The following is a 19,705-nucleotide window of genomic DNA, read 5'->3' as shown; positions in this document are numbered from 1 at the left end:
CTAAACTATTCTTCTACCTCACCCTATTTTTGCCTTAGATTTTGGACATTCAATAAATTGTCAATTGTAAAAATATTTTATATCTCTAACTTTGATTTTGATGACTTTCAAAGTGATAAAAGAGAAATGTAATGCATAACATACGGCTTGTATTATGAACTTGATTTAAAAACACCCCTATTATAAATGTAATATATATTATAATATTAATATTATTTAGTATAGGTCTCCATAACGGTTATCAAATATCATAAGCCTCCCATTGAATTTCATGTTGTACACGAACCTTCTATTGAATTCTATGTTGTAGCATACACCATTCCATGTCCTATAAATAGTGGTGTATGGTGCATTTGTAAGACACACCACAATTGAGTTCAATATTAGTTCACTACTTCTCTTCTGCTTGTCTCTCTTGTCTTGCTTTTCTTGTTATGTTGCTGTTCATATTGTTCTTATTTCATCACACGTTATCAGCACAAGTTTCTACCACTAAGATGTTTGTAGAGGTTAGAGTTGGTTCACTAAAACATCAAGAACGTTAAAGACACACTTGAATTATCTACATAATTTCAAGGTATTTAAAACTAGAGTTCAAAGAAAGTGAATATTCTATTTTAATCATATAAGTGATTTATGTGTTGGAAAACTTATTGTTAAAATATATTTAATATTAGTTTTTACATTTGATCTAATCAAATTGTAAAACTCATACAAAGTTTTATGTGAGTATTAAAACTAAAATCTTCAATAGTGGCTTGAAGCATTTATGAGTTTTTTTTTTTTTTTTTTTGTAGCCTTATTTGCAATTTGGGTTTACATCCTTTGTTGGTTAATTTGGGACTTTGCATTCTTTGTTGGCTTATATAAAATTAAAGGGAAATATTTTACAACTATTATACTTTGTATTTAAGTAAATTAGGTCATTTCTAGAAATGTAGGAATTGAGAGATGACCTATATTCTTTTACAGCTATGTTATTTCTGGAAATGTAGAAATTGAGCATTACGAAATTTTGTATTGGGAGAGAGCGAACGAGAGATAGAACGAGAGTGAGAGAGGGCAAGAATAAGAGAGAAAACAAGAGTAAGAGGGAGAGCGAGATTAAGAGAGAGAGTGTAAGATTAAGAAAGAGAGCGAGAGTACACTTCAATTGCTTGTACAACTTAATGACAAATGTTCTCTTACTTTGTAGGATAATAGAAAAGTGCCCACTTATTCGATATGGAGGTGATTGGGATGAGAATGAAAGTACATATATTGGGGGAGAGTTGACAGGAATCATTGTGCATGTTACATTGAAGTATGAATAACTTAAATCTCACATTTACAAGGTTACAAATGTGAGTTCTTCAGAGTTCGATCTTATATTGAGAGTTAAATATAAACTTGAATATGAAGCCCTTCTACAATGCATAAGAAATGATGATGTTCGCTTCCTTCTTTTCCGAGAAGATCTTAGTAGACTTCAGTTATCTGTAACGCTAAAATTGAATCAGGACAAAAATATTAGAATGAGGTTTGGAAATGTGAGTTATGATGATATGCCTATGGACAGACAATACGAGGAATCATATGAGTTTCATCGGGAAGAGGATGATATTCCATTGTCTATGAACACTGTACCATCAACATTATCAATAGACAATGACCACATTAATCGAGCAAGATTGAATTCAATGAATTATGGTGATACAGAATTGGACGGTACTTCAGTTGTTGGTAATGAGAAATCATCTAAACTTGATTATATGGATTGCGGTCATCCAGAGCAACGTTGTGGTCCTTCAGTGGATGGCAATGAACAACCAACAGGATTAAATGAAATGAATCATGATCGTACAGATGTGTGTTATTCTACAACAGCTTTAGTATTCCATCATCTGTGTCTTCAAGTCATAAAGGAGATTTGATTATTCCTGGTACCTCTTCATCTGGGACAGATGTTGAAGTTGGTCAACTATTTTTAGTAAAAAAGACTTGAAAATGCAATTATCTATTTTGTTCATTAACAAAAATTTTGAATTTAGAGTCAACAAGTAGCCAAATCTTTGTTCACTGTCAAATGAATTGGGGAGTCTTATGCCTTCGTGTAGTGAAAATGGAAGGGTATGATATATTCAAGATCACAAAGTACTGCAGTTCACAACATGTTCCATCGAAATTCTGGATCATGACCATAGACAAGAAATTGCTACGGTTGTTAGTCAGTTGATTAAAGATAAATTTACAGGCATATAGAACGTATTTATAAACCTTGTCATACGTTGAGGATATGAGGAGAGATTATGGCGTGAACATAAATTATGATAAAACGTGTCATGCAAGAGAAGCCGCATATGATCTCACTAGAGGTAATCCAGAATATTCATACTCCATACTACATGTTTATGGGGAAGCGTTAAAAATAGAGAATCCGGGTATAGTGTTTGAGATCGAACTTGAAGATGATGTGCATTTCAAGTATATGTTTATGGTATTAAGGTCTTGTATTAGAGGTTTCGCAAGCTGTCGGCCTGTAATAATTGTTGATGGGTCGCACTTGAAAGGAAAGTACAAAGGGACCATGTTGGTTGCAGTTTATATGGACGGGAACAATTAATTATACCCACTAGCATATGCAATAGTCGACAATGAAACCGATCGATCATGGAAATGGTTTATGAAGAATTTGAAATGCAGTATCGGAGAACCCGATAATCTAGTATTTGTATCTGATCAGATAGTATCTATCAACAATGCTATTCGTGCATTTTTTTTCTCACGAAATTTCATGGATTGTGCACGTGGCACATAGAACATAATCTTATTACAAACTTTAAGGATAGTACGATTGTTGGGATATTTAAAGATGCAAGAGATGCAGTAAGGACATTTCGCATGACAGAGTTACAGACAAAATGAGATGAACTCCGTAGTTTTTGAGATGGTACTGTCACGAAATATCTGGAAGACATCGGTCTTCAAAGGTGGGCACAAGTTTATCAAATAGAACGAATATTACAACATGACGTCCAACAGTGCAGAGTGTTTCAATTCGTTAACTAAAGAGTATCGGCTATTGCCCATAATACGCTTGATTGAACATGTTAAAGAAATGCTCCAATCGTTGTTCTACGAACGGAGGAATTACTGAGCCTCTCGAATGACATTGCACTCTGACTACTGTGAAACCCGATTGGTAAGTGAGGTTGATAAGGGCAGACGATATCGGGTTAAGCCTATTGATTGTTATCGGGTCCGCGTGTGAGATAATCAATTGGACGGTATTATGAATCTTCACACGAAGGAATGCACGTGTAAGGAATTCAACTCACTTGGTATCCCGTGTTCGCATGCAATTGTGGCTGCCAAGGAATGAAACATACCCAGCTTCATCATTGGTGTGTATGACGAAACTGAATCGAACACGAATGTATGGCCTCTGTTAATGTCCTTTGCAAGGACAATCTAGTTCTCACTGATGTTCATTGCCGTATACACGAAATCCACATCTGCCCATTTGACATCGAATTTATCGGTGACATACTCCTTGTATGTGTCTTCATCCTCCCATACTAAGGTAGCCTCCAGTCTCGGCTTATTCTTTATTCGTTTAAATATCCTGCTACAAGCATTAAGGTGACTCTGCAAAATAAAATGAGAAGTTAAGTAACGAAATATATCACAGTATAATGACTCTTAACAACAAAATATATCAAAGTTTACCGTTACTCCAATTGGCAAGATAGTGAGCTTGTGCATGCACATGTCAAGTCGAGTATAAAAATTTTCTTTCATAAAATGAAATAAAGTATTTATGATCTGCACAAAAAATTACTATGTCTGTCAAAGTACAAGATATCCAATTATAAAGAAGTCAAGACTACGAAACTTACATCGCACTCAACCCACAAACTATGTTCAATTCCTTGAAAAATTGCTTCGATAGTGGCTTCAAGGAATTCTCTCAAACCTCATTATCGGTATTCTCATCTGTGATCTAGCCTACAAGGGGATGAGAGTATGAAAGGTAGTTACATCAGTGGTATCGGGATCCTGAGATGAGATGAGCGACATCATGCCATCGTCACCTGTATGTGGGATAGGTGACCTTGTCGTCACCTCAATCACCGTGGAACCCTTCAATTACTTCAATTAGTAAACTAAAATGATGAGTTCACGAACACGTAAAAACATAAAATGATAATAAATGGAAACCTTGCACATAGACTACAACAGTGATATAATGGCCGACAATTCTTCTTTCATGTCTGTCATGTTTTCCTCGATCTTGGATACACGACTATTTAAACTAGATATCGATCATCCAACCTTGATAGTGAGCTTTCAATGCTCCGCAGGTACGAATAAATTTAGGATCACTCTCTCCCTGCGGGCAGCACACTCAGGACATTCTTCATCCATAGATCGCTCTCCATGGGAATCCACAAGATGGACATCAGGTGGGCTCCACTCATTCTCATCGCATACGTCCCCCACCACATCATGGAACATATCATCACTAGGTGTGTATGTCCCTCCCTCCACCCTTCTACATTCAGCATCCTCGTGCTCAGAATGCTCATGTTCATCATTGTTACCTCCACAATGATCATCACCGTCGCTTTCAAAACTACCCACACTACTCGACCTACTGCCACTTTCAGCACTATCATCATTGGTACCTAGATCGAATATAGGTCATCTGTCTACTAGGGCATCTCGAAACTCCCTCTCAGCATTGATCATAACAAGATCCTCTTTAACCTTTGTCTGCATAAAATGGTTAATGTCAATTTAACAACCAAATAAACATATTATACATAGAGTAAAAGTATTGTTAGACTCAAATATGTCTCTCTCGACTACTTTGAAGGATACTGAGTGGGAGCAGAACCATCATAATATACGAGGCAAAGCCACCTTGCTCCTTTGCTCCGCAATGTTCCCAGCTATCGATGCTGTTAGGATCCCATACGTCTATACCTAAATAAAATTTAATATATATTAAGAACAATAGTAATGTTAAATCAAACAACACGATTATTATGTTAAGCAAATTTACCTGGAACGCTTGTGAAAATCCACGTAAAGTGTACTCCACGACATAATTTTTATTTCCTTTTACCTTCGTCTTGTATAAACTACTCTTATCATTCAATGCAGACTTTAGGGCATCAGTGTTTTCTCCCAAATAATGGTACCCTAGTCTAGACTGTTGTAGTACTCTGTGTTTTGAACGTCCTTAAAACGTTTAAGGTCCACTACACTTTTCTGCTTATTCTTTCCCATCATTGCAACCTTGGTGTAATACACTATAGTGATCTTCACAGCATCCTCGTCATCTTCAAACTCCAATTCCTTGTACCTTTTTTCTAATAGACTGATATGTAAGGTGTCCTTCGTCACTCAATTACCGAAATACTTGATTACAAGTTTATATGAGGACTACACATTCTAATCAACTCGCATAAGGGATCGCCACAAACCAGTGATCAACAAAAAATCATCCTTCGAAAACGTGACGACTTTTCAACCAATAGAGAAGAATCTCATTGAGCCAGCTCCCGTGCTCTTCACTTCTCTCATAAACATATGATGGATAATTGGGTTGTTGAACACCATGTTAATGTCTACAATCGCCCAAAAATTGTTCTATTGAACATCTCTGATTGCCTAGGGGTAAGCTTCTCTTTCACAGTCTTGTTCGCATTAGCAATGTGGGCCAAGCTCATTATTTAACCGGGAAATCGGTTGACTACAGGTATTCTGAAACGTGTTGACATCTTAAATCACTCCTGCATGAAATAAAAATTCAATCAATAAACTTCTTCCGAAAAAAAATTGTAAAAAAACATTCTGATTAAGTCTCGCTAGAACCACTCTCGCTGGTATCGCTCTCTCTGGTAACGCAATCAAATGTTTCAGTACTCAAGTGACGAAGGATAACTTACATATCAGTCTATAAATAGAAGAAATCCCACCAGATGAACAAGCAAAAATTTTAGAATCTTAGATCTTTTAGCACTGCATAATTTTGAGATCGTAAAGTTGTGCTGTGGTGATGAGAAGAACGGGAGGGAAGAGAACCACCACCATCGCCGATCAAGGAGAGGAGGAAACTCAGCTCGAGAGAGACATTTCTTCCAATTCTTTCACAAGTGGTTGTACATGAACCAGAATTGAGCTAAAAAGGATAAGAGATTGTACTCTGCAACTTGACTTCTTTCATTTCATCTTACTTATCGCTTTCATTTTCTCATTTCATTAAGTATTGGTTTTGTAAAGACAATCAGTTTCTTTATAAATTCACATATTTGATCTATCATACTTCGCCACTGTTTATTTCTTGTTTATGTTGGATGCATCTATAACTCCATGCAAAATTCCATTTAGAACGCTTAAACCAACTAAATCAATTGGTAAAAGTAGCTTTAGCTTAAATTATTCGAGAGAATAAGTAAGTCAACATCAAGTTAGAAACACTTAGTACATCTAGAGATAGACGCACTGGTGTTTTATTGCATCTTGTGTTTGACGCATACATCCTAGAGATATGTATTGTGTGATATTCGCATTGAGAAGTGTCGATAGAGTCTAATGCATAAACGGACATAAATAAGTCATCTCATTCACATCATATTCTTGTTTGTGTACATCTAACTTAGATCGACACATACCACTTGCATTAAACTCCATTTTCACACGACCCATCATTCTCTACTCGACCCTTTTGTATCTTCTTGCACACACACAGCAGTTTAGTGTAAATAACTCATTTCTACATATACTTACGATATCTCTACAACAATTACAACGCAAGGTCTGCGTTAGCTTTAATCTGAATCCATGAGTTCGACCCTGGACTTACCAGGAACCTGAGTTGGATTTATACTTGCATCTGAGTCAGGAAAACTTGAACGTCTATAGAGGAGTGTCGTGCGTCCTGTTTCACATCACTAACGCATCATTCATATTTACACATTTTTCTAATTACTTTATACAATACACTCCTAAGCTCGAATTACAAAATAAACGAACAAGTTTTTGGCGCCGTTGCCGGGGATTCAACAACAAAACTAACTAGAAATTTTGCTTGTATCTTTTGTAGGAAAACTTCAGCTGAGGGAGTATTACAGCTAAGCCGAAGCTTGTAAACATTTATGAGCAAGGAGAGCACCCCTGAACTTGTATATGGCCCCGAAGTTGAAAAGACATTTCGACGAAGAAATCGATCTAATCGTCGTCGTAGGTTAAGGCAACAACTGCTCAGACAACAAACTAGACAACAACAAATGGCGGACGAACAAGCAAATTAAAACTTAGCTCCACAGCTAGCCCAAGCTGCCCAAAATCCTATCATAATGGCAAACAGTAGTACGCATCCCATGTGGGAGTGTGCATCTCCTGGGTTGTATGATTTCTCACCAGGGATCATATATCCAACGCCAGATGGGATAAGATTTGAGATGAAATCTGTGATGTTACAAAATGCTCCAAACAGCTGAACAATTTGGGGGTGCTCGGGGAGAAGACCCTCACACCCACATGAAATTTTTCCTGGAGACGTGTAACTTGTTTGTGACTCCTGGAATCACTCAAGAAGCTACCAGGCTATCTTTATTCCCATATTCTCTGCATGACGACGCAAAACAATAGGTAAGTTCTTTGGAGCTTGGAGAGATCACGACTTGGGAAAAGTTGATGGAGAAATTCATGCAGAAATACTTCCCACCCACCACAAATGCAAGGAGGCAGAGAGAGAGATCATGAACTTCGAGCAGGAAGAAGCTGAAACCTTGAGTGCCGCATAGGAGCGCTTTAAAGGATTAGTCAAGAATTGCCCCAATCATGGATTACCGTTAACCATCAAGATGGAGACTTTCTATGGCGAATTAAATAGAGCGTCTCAAAGGGCAGCCGATGCAGCTGCAGCTGGCGGATCATGGACAAATCTTATAATGAAGCTAAGGAAATACTGGACCGCATAGCCACGCATAATGTGGAATGGGTGGATGACACTTACGACGCAAGAGCAGAAAGGAAGAGGCGATCTCAGAATGTGAATTCTATTGACTCTAATGCAGCCACACTCTCTGCACAAATGGCTATTCCAGAATATATCACTGAAGAATGCATCAAACTTACAAAAGGTAAATCAGGTAAAAACATTCATACAGCCCATGGTTAACTATGTGGGCTGTGGAGATCCCCATTCCTACTCTGATTACCCACAAAATCCGCAATCGGTATGCTTTATTAAAAATAACCACACCACTCTGATTACCCACATATAATTCCAGATGGAGGAACCATCCAAATTTCTCTTGGGCAGGTAATCAATAGGAGCCACACCACTCAAAGGTAAACCAGCAGCAGAGGCAAGGACCGCCGCCTAGATTCCAGCCAACACAACAGCCACACCAACCACCCTTTAATAGAGGAGGTCATGCGTCGAGTTCAACATCTCTGCTTGAAAACCTCTTAAAGAAGTATATCATCCAGAACAACGCATTGCTAAAAAGCCAGGCGTCTTCCATTAGAACTCTGAAGATACAGGTGGGGCAGATTGCGAGTGAGATAAAGAATCGGTAGCCTGGAGTTTTGCCCAACAACACGGAAACCCCAAGGAATACCAACGGAGCAGTAGAGTCGACGTAGGAGGATGGCACAAATACGTTCAAAGTAAATGGGCAAGGAGTGAAGTCTTACATTGAAAATGGTGTAGAACGACAGAAGTCATCCCTCGTATTACACGAAGCCAACTGAGGCTTGCGTCGAAGCATCCCTACGTTCACATCGACACATATTCTAGGGATGCTTCTTCTATCTTCATTTCTTTTGCATTATGTATTTTATCACTGCGTTTGTGTTTACTCATTGTTTTATTGTCTTTGCATTACACTTGATTGCCTAGAAACCCTAGCCATGTCCTTTCGTCTTCTTAATAAATGAGGATGTCAGGCGCCGCCTGACGTCACAATCCTCTCTCCCCAGAGCTATAAAATGCAAATCTTCGATATTCTCTCTTCTTCCATCTTCTTTAACCCGACTTTGAAAAAAAAAACCCTAGCTCCCAAACTTCACCACCACTTCGATCAAGTTCGCTACGCCGGTCAGCCTTCAGCAACAATGTCTTCAGCATCTGACAGCCAAAACCAGTCACTGAGCTATGGAAGCGCATCGCTGGTAAGTTCTTTCTCATCTTCTTCTGTTTCAATGTCCCCCTCCCCCCTCCCAAACCCTCGCTGAACGTCAAAAACCCTCTTTCCGACCAAGCCTTCGCACGGCGAGCCTTCCTCTACATCCCAGCGACCATCTCGGTCGAAACCCATCAAAACCACCACAAACTCGAAATCCTCTAAAACCCACCAAAAATCCAAAACCACCGTCAAACCTAAACCCAAAACTCCCGCCAAACCGAGGCAGCAGCACCCTTCTTCCTCCGCAGCTGCCAAGAAACCCTACACAAAGCCCCCCACCATCGTTTATTCCAAATATTACGCCAGTGGGTGTGATGCATGACCCTATTCCCGCTCATCTCCACAACGTACCATCGCCCGCAATGCGTCCACCTCCCCCATTATCCATCTAACCCTTAGCCACCATTTACCTCATTGAAGAAGAAGAAGTTCACCAACCCCTTCCGCCGCGTTCACCCATGATCATTTCATCTCCTAGGTCGCCGCATACCCCATCTGGCACCCCACCAATCACTCCCCCTAGGCTTAACTCTGATAGTCCTGCATCAGAGTGAAACATCGCAGAGCTTGCGAAATTGGCTCAGAGAGATGATCAAGAAATTTTTGGAGTGATTTTGGCAAGTTTGAACCAAGGTCAAGTAGAAGATGAACAAGTGATGCATCCTGACCCAACCGAATCATCAATTGAAATCGATGAAGTGGAGCGTTATGCGATGATGCTTAAAGCAGGATTGGAAGAAGAAGATGAAGAATGAGAAGGGGAAGTTGGCCCGAACGCGTCACAACCTCGCCAATCTGACGCGAATGAAGGGTCATCGAAAGAAAAGAGAATGATGAGAAAAAGGAAATTATTTTTGGAGGATGAAGAAAAGCAATTCGCATCTAATCTTGAGGGTGCAACGCATGAGAGCTGCTCAATGTCTATAGTGTTAGAAAAGGAATTGGAGCAATACTAACCCGCAAAGTAGGGGTGAAGGAAGTCAGCCCTCCAAAAAGAGTTGAAAAATGAATTAAGGGAGCTGGCGCGGGAAGCCAAAGCACACGAGGCGGGCAAACGCAAAGTAACTGACACGTTACTTAAAAAGACCAAATGGAGAAAGCACCAATTTAGTGACATTCTTGCCGAGAAGGGCTTCTTCCCCAAACGCAACCCATTGCCGCCATATATAACCAAAACTATGGATGCAATGGGCTGGGGTCAACTATGCATTGGGCATACGAGGATTTGGCCCAACCTTGTCCGCCAATTTTATAGCAGTGAGTTTGATTTGAAGAGAAGTACAGCGTTCGTTGATGGTGTTTTGGTGCGCTTTTCAGCTGACAAAATTAATGAAGTGTTCAATATTACAAGTAACCCAGATGCAGAGGGAAACCACATCTTGGAACATCTGACTCCAAGCCAAGTAGAATATGCGTTAAGAATAGTGGCCAAACCTGGAAGCAAATGGCAAACATCAAGAAGTAGAGTAAAGATCTTAGCTTCCAGGAATCTAAAACCAGACGCAAACTTATGGTATTATTTGATTAAGAAAAGCATCATGCCTACAACGCATGATGAAACATTATCAAAAGAACGCATCCTGACCACTTACTGCATCATTCAGCGCATTCCTCTAGACGTAGGGAGGATAATAAGGGACCAAATCAAAGCCATTAAAGCCAAACACGAGGACAACTCTATTTCCCTTGGCTGATTCATGCGCTGTGTGAACGTGGGGCATCCCTTTGGGGGATGATTATGAAGAAATCGATGGTCTGATGGATATCAAGTTGATCAGGCGCGTGCTTCGCGGTTCGCCACACCAGCCTGCCCTACCTCGCAAGGAAGCGGCAACCAGACCTCGACCTTTCAAACGTCCAAGTGATTGAACACAGCGATGAAGCTTTGGAGAATGAAGATTACGAAGCGGAGCATGCGTTTACTGATGAAGAATCGCGGCCAGACCTAAACATCCCTCTCCCAAACTCACCTTTGGCCCCGCAAGAAGGGATTCTTGATCCAACGCAGCACGAGACTACCAATTTAGATCAAGAAATCCCTAGTCCCCCTCCTTCGCCCTTACCAGCGCCAATTCCAACCTTTGTGCCGCCTCCAATTATTTTTGAACCAACTGGGTTAGGGTCAAGTAACGCAGGAAATATTGGAGACCCAGTTGAAAGAACTGAAGAGCCAACACCGCCACAACCACACATTGATATTAACAAGTTGAAAACTTTCATTAGTGATCAACTCAGACCACTAGCCGCGTCCATTGAAACTCTTCAACAATAAAATAGGGTTCTAAAGGATTACTTGCGGCAACAAACAAGAAGAATGCAAGACCAATTTGTCTACACAACACGGTATATTAATCAGGTCCTGGTCGAAATGTTTGCCTTGCCACTGCTACTTGCTCACCTAAGGAACCCTCTGCGCTTCATGGATGAAGACCCTGTAGAAGAACGCAGAGATGATGCGCCAGTATAATAAGTTTGGGGGTGTTGGTTACTTTGTTCTTTGTTTCTATTAATCTTTTGTATTTGTCTGCTATGTTTGTTTATTACATTAGTTATCCAATGAAAATGAATGAAACTTCTATCATTTTTTTATCCTTGCGTTTATCCTTAGCATACTTTTTTGTTCTTTAGCTATTTTTCTAGTCTTGTGCGTTGTTTACCTCAATGATATTAGCAATATAAGTACAGAGTAGGCATTAGAAAAATCAACAAAGCCTGAACTTTTCTAAAAAGTCTACATGTTTTCTTTCTAACGCATGCAAGCTTTAAATCAAAACTCCTTTCAAAACTCTCAAAGCCTTTTCGAAATTTGGGGGTGAGAGAAATCCGAGTTAAGACGCATTAATCGAGTACATTAAAAAGAAAGGAAACAAAATAGAAAGATGTTAAACGCAAACTTCTCTGTCATTACTCTAAAAAGAAAACCTCAAATTGGCATAAGTTAAAAAATTGGAACAGGCACTTAGCCATAGTTGGATGCTCGCATGAAACCCATGGGGGCAAGCCAAAACGAAGTTAAGTCTCCTAGACAAATGCGTCCCAAAACTACGTTATCTATTTTAAAGAAGCTGTATCTCGAAACGCATTAATGCTAGATATGAGTTTAGTTATGAAGGGCTCTCACCCGTAGTTGGATGCTTGTATGACACCCATGGGAGCAAAGCCAAAACGAAAGTGGGACACCTGCAATAGTGCATGAGTAACCGAAAATTTATACTTTTTCTTTTAACCGGCATCTATTTTAAAAAGCATCTAACGCATTGATGGTTTAGAACAAAACAAGAATGTTTTGAGAAACGAAAGGAGTTCTTCCTTTTAGAAAACTTGCTACACCTGAAATAAAAAGTTCTTCCTTTTAGAAAAGAATCAACCCTGCGTTATATTTTCCAAACTCCAGTCTCAAACTTATAAGTGAACATGATGAGAGGTGAACTCTGCACACTAAATACAATAGAGATAACAAAGAATTATTTATGGAATGCTTGAGGACAAGTATTGTTCAAATTTGGGGGGTGTGATAACTTGTAGAAATACAAGTTATTATGTCTCAAAAGTTAGAACAATTAGGGTCTTTAATGATAAAATCTCATCATTTTTAGAGAAAACGCATGGAATTACTCGAACACTATCAAACTCATGCAAAATAATATTTATTGCTAAAATACTACGGCACTAACGCATGATATTGCAGGATCTCAACAAAAGGCTAACGCATGATTAAGAAAAGTGTCGCAGGAAAAGTCTAACACATGGGCCATGCATCGGAGGGATTCAACGCAAGGAAGATTCATTGATTCGGGCTGTTTGTGTCAACTCACCACTTGCAAACATGGGCATCTCCAGCGGGCAGCGTCTGAAAAGCATCTGAGTGTCAAGCGACCGACCAGGGTATGGAATTTAATGCTGCCCATTGTTGACTGAAATTTATATAATTCCTTATTATGCATGCACTGTGATGATAGATATTATGTTACAAGCTCATGTTGCCATAAACTTGTAACAGTGAAAATGGAATGTTATCTATCTATTGCGCTAATGAATGAATGAATGATGCTCTGTATGCGCTCGAGTGCTTTGTGATAAAGACATTTTATGCGATACTACGTTCTAAGTGAATGTGTTGATAGTGATATGCCCGTAATATGCGATAAAGTGGTGTGTGTCACAAGTTTCCTTGCGCTGAAACCAAGTATAATTCCAGTGCAAGTTTCTCAGAGTGATCTGAGGTCGAACACGGGGATTGTTGTCGTTAAATGCGATACTTATGTGATACATGCGACCAGTTTTAATAATGAATAAAGAATTTTGGTTTGTACAGAAATATAAATTACGCTGAAGTAAAAATACGTTGATAAAGTAAAGATGCATTGATAAAGTTAATTCCTAACCTACTATGATACATGATAAATGATACATGATATGTGATACAGGGGTCGAGGGCTGGCTGTGAAGTTATACAAAAGAATCGATGAATGCGATGGCAAGTCTTATGAATGAGGCAAAAAGAGAAAAAGTAACAAGTAAAAACATCGCAAGTTTGTCAATCGCGTTAAGGATGCAACTAAGGTTCCACTTTCCTTTGGCTTACACCACTCGGTGATTGGTCACGTTCCCATATGTCTATGGTGAAACAGAGATGAACGTGATGAATGCAAGGTTGTTTCCATCTCTGGAAATACTTCTTGCTTTATTTAACGCATTCTTCCACCTTCTCTCAATAGGTGGAATAACATCTTCACTTCTGCTCTCACAGGTGAAGATGCCATCGAGCATGCTTTAACTAAACTTAATTGATTCCTTACCACAGATTGACTCACTCGCTTAATTCTTGCTATTTACCCCGGGAATTAAGAACACATCATGGAGAAAATGGATGATAAATGTATGGAAAGAGACAGAGAGATGATAACGATGACGATGATAAAATTTAATTCTAAAATTAAGCGTTTGATACATGTTTGTGAATAAGGGATTAAAGAAGATGAACACAGAAGATAAATTAGAGAATAGAAACAAATACGGAAAGAGTGTCAACGTCTTGACACAGATCCTGATCGGAGACTTGTGCTTGTCGGCGTATGAATATGGTGGAGAGGAAAGCTTCCCTCTCAGGCTTGCTTTCCCGGTAGAATTAATCTTTTGCACAGAGCCTCAGCTTTGGGAATTGGAAGAATTCTTTGCTCGGAGACTCACCTTTCGGCCTTGTCTCTTAGTTCTCCCGGATTTACTCTATAAAGTTACTTCAGACCAGCCTTTCTCCTTTCAGTATCATTATATGCATGTATATATCCCCAATATCTGTATCTTTATATGTATCAGCAAATTTGAGGAAGCTATTTATAGGCGAGACCTTGGCTCTTTGAATTTGTGGTCCCCACTATCTAATTATAGTAGTTCCTAAAATAGCAGAATGGAAAATTCCTTTCTGTTTCACGATCAATCCGTCAGTATTGCACAACTAAGAACTGTACACTTGTCAGAATCATCTGTGAATACGTTGCTCTTCACATCTTCGATCTATCACCGCATGCGGTGTTGTTTTTTATTACCACATGTGGTTGAAATGCGTTGATCGCTAAAGCTCTTGATCGATTGTCGCATGCGCCATCATTGCGTTGATCATCTCTTCGTTCTTGATTGATAGGCGCATGCGATGTAGATGCATTGTACATTTTGTCTTCGAGCCATTAACGCATGCAGTGACCTATTTCCTGCAAAACAAAGACTGAAACATTCTATTTCACCATCGCAATGGTGTTAGTGGGTGTGTTTACGACATTTCATAATTGTCGTATTTCTTAGCCAATTTTTATACTATCGACACAACTTTCCTCTCTTTTTGCCACAATATATAAATAAAACAGTATAAATAACTTGTATTTCTACAAGTTATCACACCCCCAAATTTAGATATATGCTTGTCCTCAAGCATATCTTCAACTAAGGCAATTTCGCTCAATTCCTATCCTAACTTTACGTCGATTGGTTGCTCCGAATGCTCCACCTTTACAACATTACTTAACAACGTAATTTCCTTCTATCCTTTAATAATTCATCAACATGCTCTACTTTATTCTTTTATACAACAAACCTCTACTCAAAAATTCCCTTCATTTTTTGAGAAGAATGTTTACCTCTTTTTGCAAAAACAACTAGAAATGTCTTTATGCGGTGGTCTGGTTTGCGTCATTTTATTAGAGACTGTTGATCATGGTTACACCCTTCGTTTTGGCTTGTTCCCATGGGTGTCATGCGAGCATCCAACTACGGTTGTGTGCCAATCTCAATTTTAACTCTTGATTTTCAGCTAAGTTTTACTTTTGCTGATTAGAGGAGTTGTCTCTTATATTCTTATTTTCTCTCTCTTTTTCTCTTTTCATATTGCGTCGATCTTGGAAACCCACTTTCATTCTGACTTGCTTCCATGGGTGAATGCAAACATCCAACTACGAGCAGGTTCCTTTCACGACTTAACTCTTATCAGGTTGAGATTTTTCCTTGCGTTGACATTGGAGTTTTTAAATTTTTTTTTTTTATAACGAACGCATTTCCTTGATAATGAACGCTTCTGCTCAGACCTTCTCCACCCCCAAATTTAGTGATGCGTAAGGTACTCATTGCGTTGTTTGGATAGAATAGATAAAACACTTAGTCAAAATTTTGAAAATAAGGTTTGAGCAGAGTCTTGAAATAGAAAAGGTAAAGCAGTGTTATTGCTATGAATTATCTAAGTGTTAGTCAGAAAGTGCAAAGTATAAGAAATGTTGCTAAGGGTATGCATATTACTCATCATGGCAACACAATTAATAACGCAAAATTAAAGACAAGGAATATCGCAATACTTGACAAAGAATGATAAGTAAAGAGGCTAAACATATGGAAAAATAGTTACTTAGTGGTATTAAAATTAACCAAGTATACAAAGAATTACAATTATCGCAACACAAAATTTAAGCATGTACAAAAAATCAAGGTATAGCTTCTATACAAAAATAATGAAATGAATAAACTAAAAGAATGACCGCAACGAAAAATTGTAGATTTATTGAGAAGGTGGCACACCCCCAAATTTAGAGTTGTGGCAGGGGCTCTGGTGGAGGATTTTGCAGAGGAACTCGAGGAGCTTCTTCAAAGTGCAGAGTTGCTGTAAATGCGGAGACACCATGGGACCATGTAAAAAGGCTGTCAAAAAGTTAAAATATTCATGGTTGCGCTCTGCCATTTGTCTTTAGTTCAGGTGGATCGTAAAGATATTGCGTTGAATGTTGATCAACACCTGCCGTGTCATCGCAATACTGCGTTGAACCTCTGTGTGGCTCTCTTGTAACTCCGTTATTCGTTGGCAGAAGAATTCTTGTTGATGAGAGAGAAGAGAACGCATGTCTGCTAGTTCAGCAGCAAGGGTTGCAGTGGAATGATGCGCCTACGATGTTTCACCATCAACGGTTTAGGGTTGAGCAAAAGTGCCTTCACTCAAATCGTGTCGGTCGTCAACATGCGGCGATGGAGGAGAAAAATGCGGTGGAGATGGAGGTGAGAAAGATGCTGTTGGAAATGCGTTGGGTGAATCGGAAGCAAGGAGAAGATTTATAAAGTGTTCTGGGAGTGGGGAGAGGGGTTCAGTAGGTGGGCTTGGAGGGCGAATAACTAAAGGTAAATTGTCCAAGGGTATTTGGTCTTACGTTGATTGCTCTTGGACTTTTTCCTTGCCTTTGTCAACTTTGCACTGTTTCTTGGGCTTTGGCTGCTATAGCGCATTCAAATCGATAAGGGGCCTTTTAAGTGGAAGCTTGGGGCAATGAGGAGAGTCCTTGAGAAGCATTCTCAAGATCTTTGTGTTGATGAGACCATGGACTTCCGGCATTGGTTCTTCTTCAATACCTATACCCACAGAGAGGCATAAGCTCGAAACCGTCCAAGGAAAGAAATACTGGCCTCTCACACGCCCCACAAAACCTTGAATTTTCTTTGCGATCAGTTGGCCCACATCGATCGGAATACCACGCGTTATGCAGTATGTGACCATTACTCGATCCCTTGAAACTGTTTTGTCATGCAATGTAGGGATGAGTCGTTTTTTCACCAAGTACACCCAAAGACGCACTTCCGAAAGCAGTTTGTTGGATGCAAGGGTCTTATGCCTTTTAAAGATACCAACCAATGAGTGCCCGGTTGCGTTAATGTTCTCAGCGCATCCTCAAATTGATCTTCTTCTTTATAGCGCATCCTTGGGTAGCCCTCCCTCCTTCTCTATATTGCTGAGGATGCTCCCAAACACTTCTCTGTCATCTCTTCTCTTCTTCTCGCTTTCTAATGACAGTGTTGGGAGTAGGGCACTCTCCGTTCTCGGACCCTCTCGAATTTGGAGTGGTTTGGCTACAATAGGTATTCGCCAAGGTTTTCCAACGATTCTTTGGATGGGTTTCGGCTGGGCGGCGGGGCGTCAGCTTGCGGCGAGGAATGCTACCTCCCTTACGGTTACTTGGGCTGGGGAAGGTGATGAAGGTAGGGAAGATGAATGTGAGGACTGCTCAGCCATGGTTCCGATGAGCGATAAAGTTGGGAAAGTTCTTAGGACTTAGGAAAAAATTTCGAAGGTTGGGTATGCAGAGGATTCGCTAGGGTTTTTTTGTTTGCAAAAGATTTAAATAGACTTCCTCAGACAAAGGGGGGTGGAATTTATAGGTTGATCCTTGATAGGCCCAACGCAAATTCTGCATGGCAGGCCTCGAGATACTCAAAAAGCATGCTCGCCATGCTCCTCGCATTTATGAATTAGCAGAGAAGGACGTCCTTTCATCTGCTAAGTCATCATTTCCTTGGAAGCCTAAGCGATTGGATTACTCTCTCGCAAAAAGAATTTATCTTTTGTGTTTTATTCGGACGGATGCAAGGTTAAAGATTAACGCAATGCATCTGTTAACGCAAATGCATATTTGCAGAGGACGGGCAACAACGCATGCATTAGCGCAACACACCCCTCAACTCAGCGCATTTCTGGAGGACAGGCGTACGGTATTTCTACTGGCGCAACACTACCTCGACATAATGCATTTTCGCTAAGGACAGGCGCAATATACATACGCGCGCAACATACCCCTCAGCACAATGCATTTGAGTAGGATGGACGCAAAGTGTATCTTGTCAGCACCCATCATCGCAATGCATACCGGATGTTTATTAAAGTTTATTATTATTATTTTTTCATCAACAATGCAAGTCGCTAAGACTTTATGGTGTTCATTTTCTTTTAGTCACTCATTCACAAAGATTTAAAAACAACGCAACTAATGCAGAAAAGTAAGTGAATTAAACAAGGCATGGAAATAACACAATTGAATTAAATTGAAAGTAAATTTATAGAGCAGTAAGGGCTAATTTAAGAAAGCAGTAAATAACGCAATGCAGAAAACAGTAAAGGAAATTTGTAAAGAAAGCAATTAAACATAGATTTTAGGGATGTTGATTGAAAGAAATTTCTCATGATTACCACAATCCACACCTCTGCAGGTAGTCAAACTTGTCTGCGCAATGTCATCAAGGACATTGTTCCTTCCCATTAGATCCCGGGGCTTCGGAGTTACTTGGCAGCGTTCCCGGTGTTCTGTTACGAAGCTCGACTGCCAATTGCTCGACTTGGATCTCCAAGTTTCTTATTGAAGATGCCTACGACTGCATGATAGTATCGTTTTTCTCAATATATTATTTCAGCAGGGACTCCAATGATGATGAATTAACAGAGGTGTTCGATGAGGATGGTTGGTTAGGCAGTTGCCTTTGATGACTCTAATTCTGATTCTAATTCTAGTGAAAAGATTGAGGATTTCCTCGATTCCCCAAATTGTTGTTCTAATGATTACTTTGGCCCCCGTGGTTCTGATTCCCTCCCCAATCGAAGTTAGGGTGATTCCACCAACCTGGATTGTAAGTGTTGTTGTAAGGGTTGTTCTGGATAGCAAACACTTGTTGCAGGTTCGATGGACACATCTCTGCAGCATGGCCCCCATTGGACGCAACTTATTGCGGCCATTTGTGCTGGTGCATTAGGTTGCGCTGAAATTTGAGAGAGGGCACCTTGATTAATTGCCATCGTTTGTAAAAGAGAGGTCACCGCGGCCATTTGTGCAGCCAAGGTTGTCATTGTATCCGCTGGTACAATGGCGTTTTCAATTCTTCTTCTATCGAGGCCTCTTCCCCCATACTTGTCATCCACTTAGTCATCTGTGTTTCGCGAAATACGATCGAGGATGACCTTGGCTTCCATGTAGGTCTTATCCATGAATCCTCCTGTTGCGGAGGCGACACCAGCGGCTTGTATTGATCGATTCAGACCGTTATAAAATGTTTCCATCAGAACACAATCGGAAATCTCGATATGCGGAAATTTTTCACTAATCTTCTGAAATGCACCCAAGCAGTGCTTAGAGTCTCATTATCCACTTTTCATTTGGCTCCAACGAATGAGCCCACCTCTTTGCCTCATCCCTCAGTGTGTATGGGAAGAGGTAAAGTCTAATTCCGTC

The 19,705-nt window shown here is 39.8% G+C and overlaps 1 non-coding gene across 1 annotated transcript; it reads right to left on the bottom strand.

Annotated features, from left to right (window-relative positions):
• Nucleotides 1–7,734: 7,734 nt before the first annotated feature.
• LOC120070449 (small nucleolar RNA R71) lies at nucleotides 7,735–7,840 on the bottom strand. The gene has a single exon (XR_005479945.1). It is a non-coding gene; the product is annotated as a small nucleolar RNA R71 (small nucleolar RNA).
• Between the last annotated feature and the right edge of the window lie 11,865 nt (nucleotides 7,841–19,705).

Source organism: Benincasa hispida, chromosome 1 (genome assembly GCF_027475165.1).
Source record: "Benincasa hispida cultivar pf3 chromosome 1, pf3_genome.v1.1, whole genome shotgun sequence".
In the NCBI taxonomy this organism is placed as follows: Eukaryota; Viridiplantae; Streptophyta; class Magnoliopsida; order Cucurbitales; family Cucurbitaceae; genus Benincasa; species Benincasa hispida.
The sequence above is the reverse complement of the archived record's forward strand: the minus strand, read 5'-3'. Positions and strand labels throughout refer to the sequence as shown.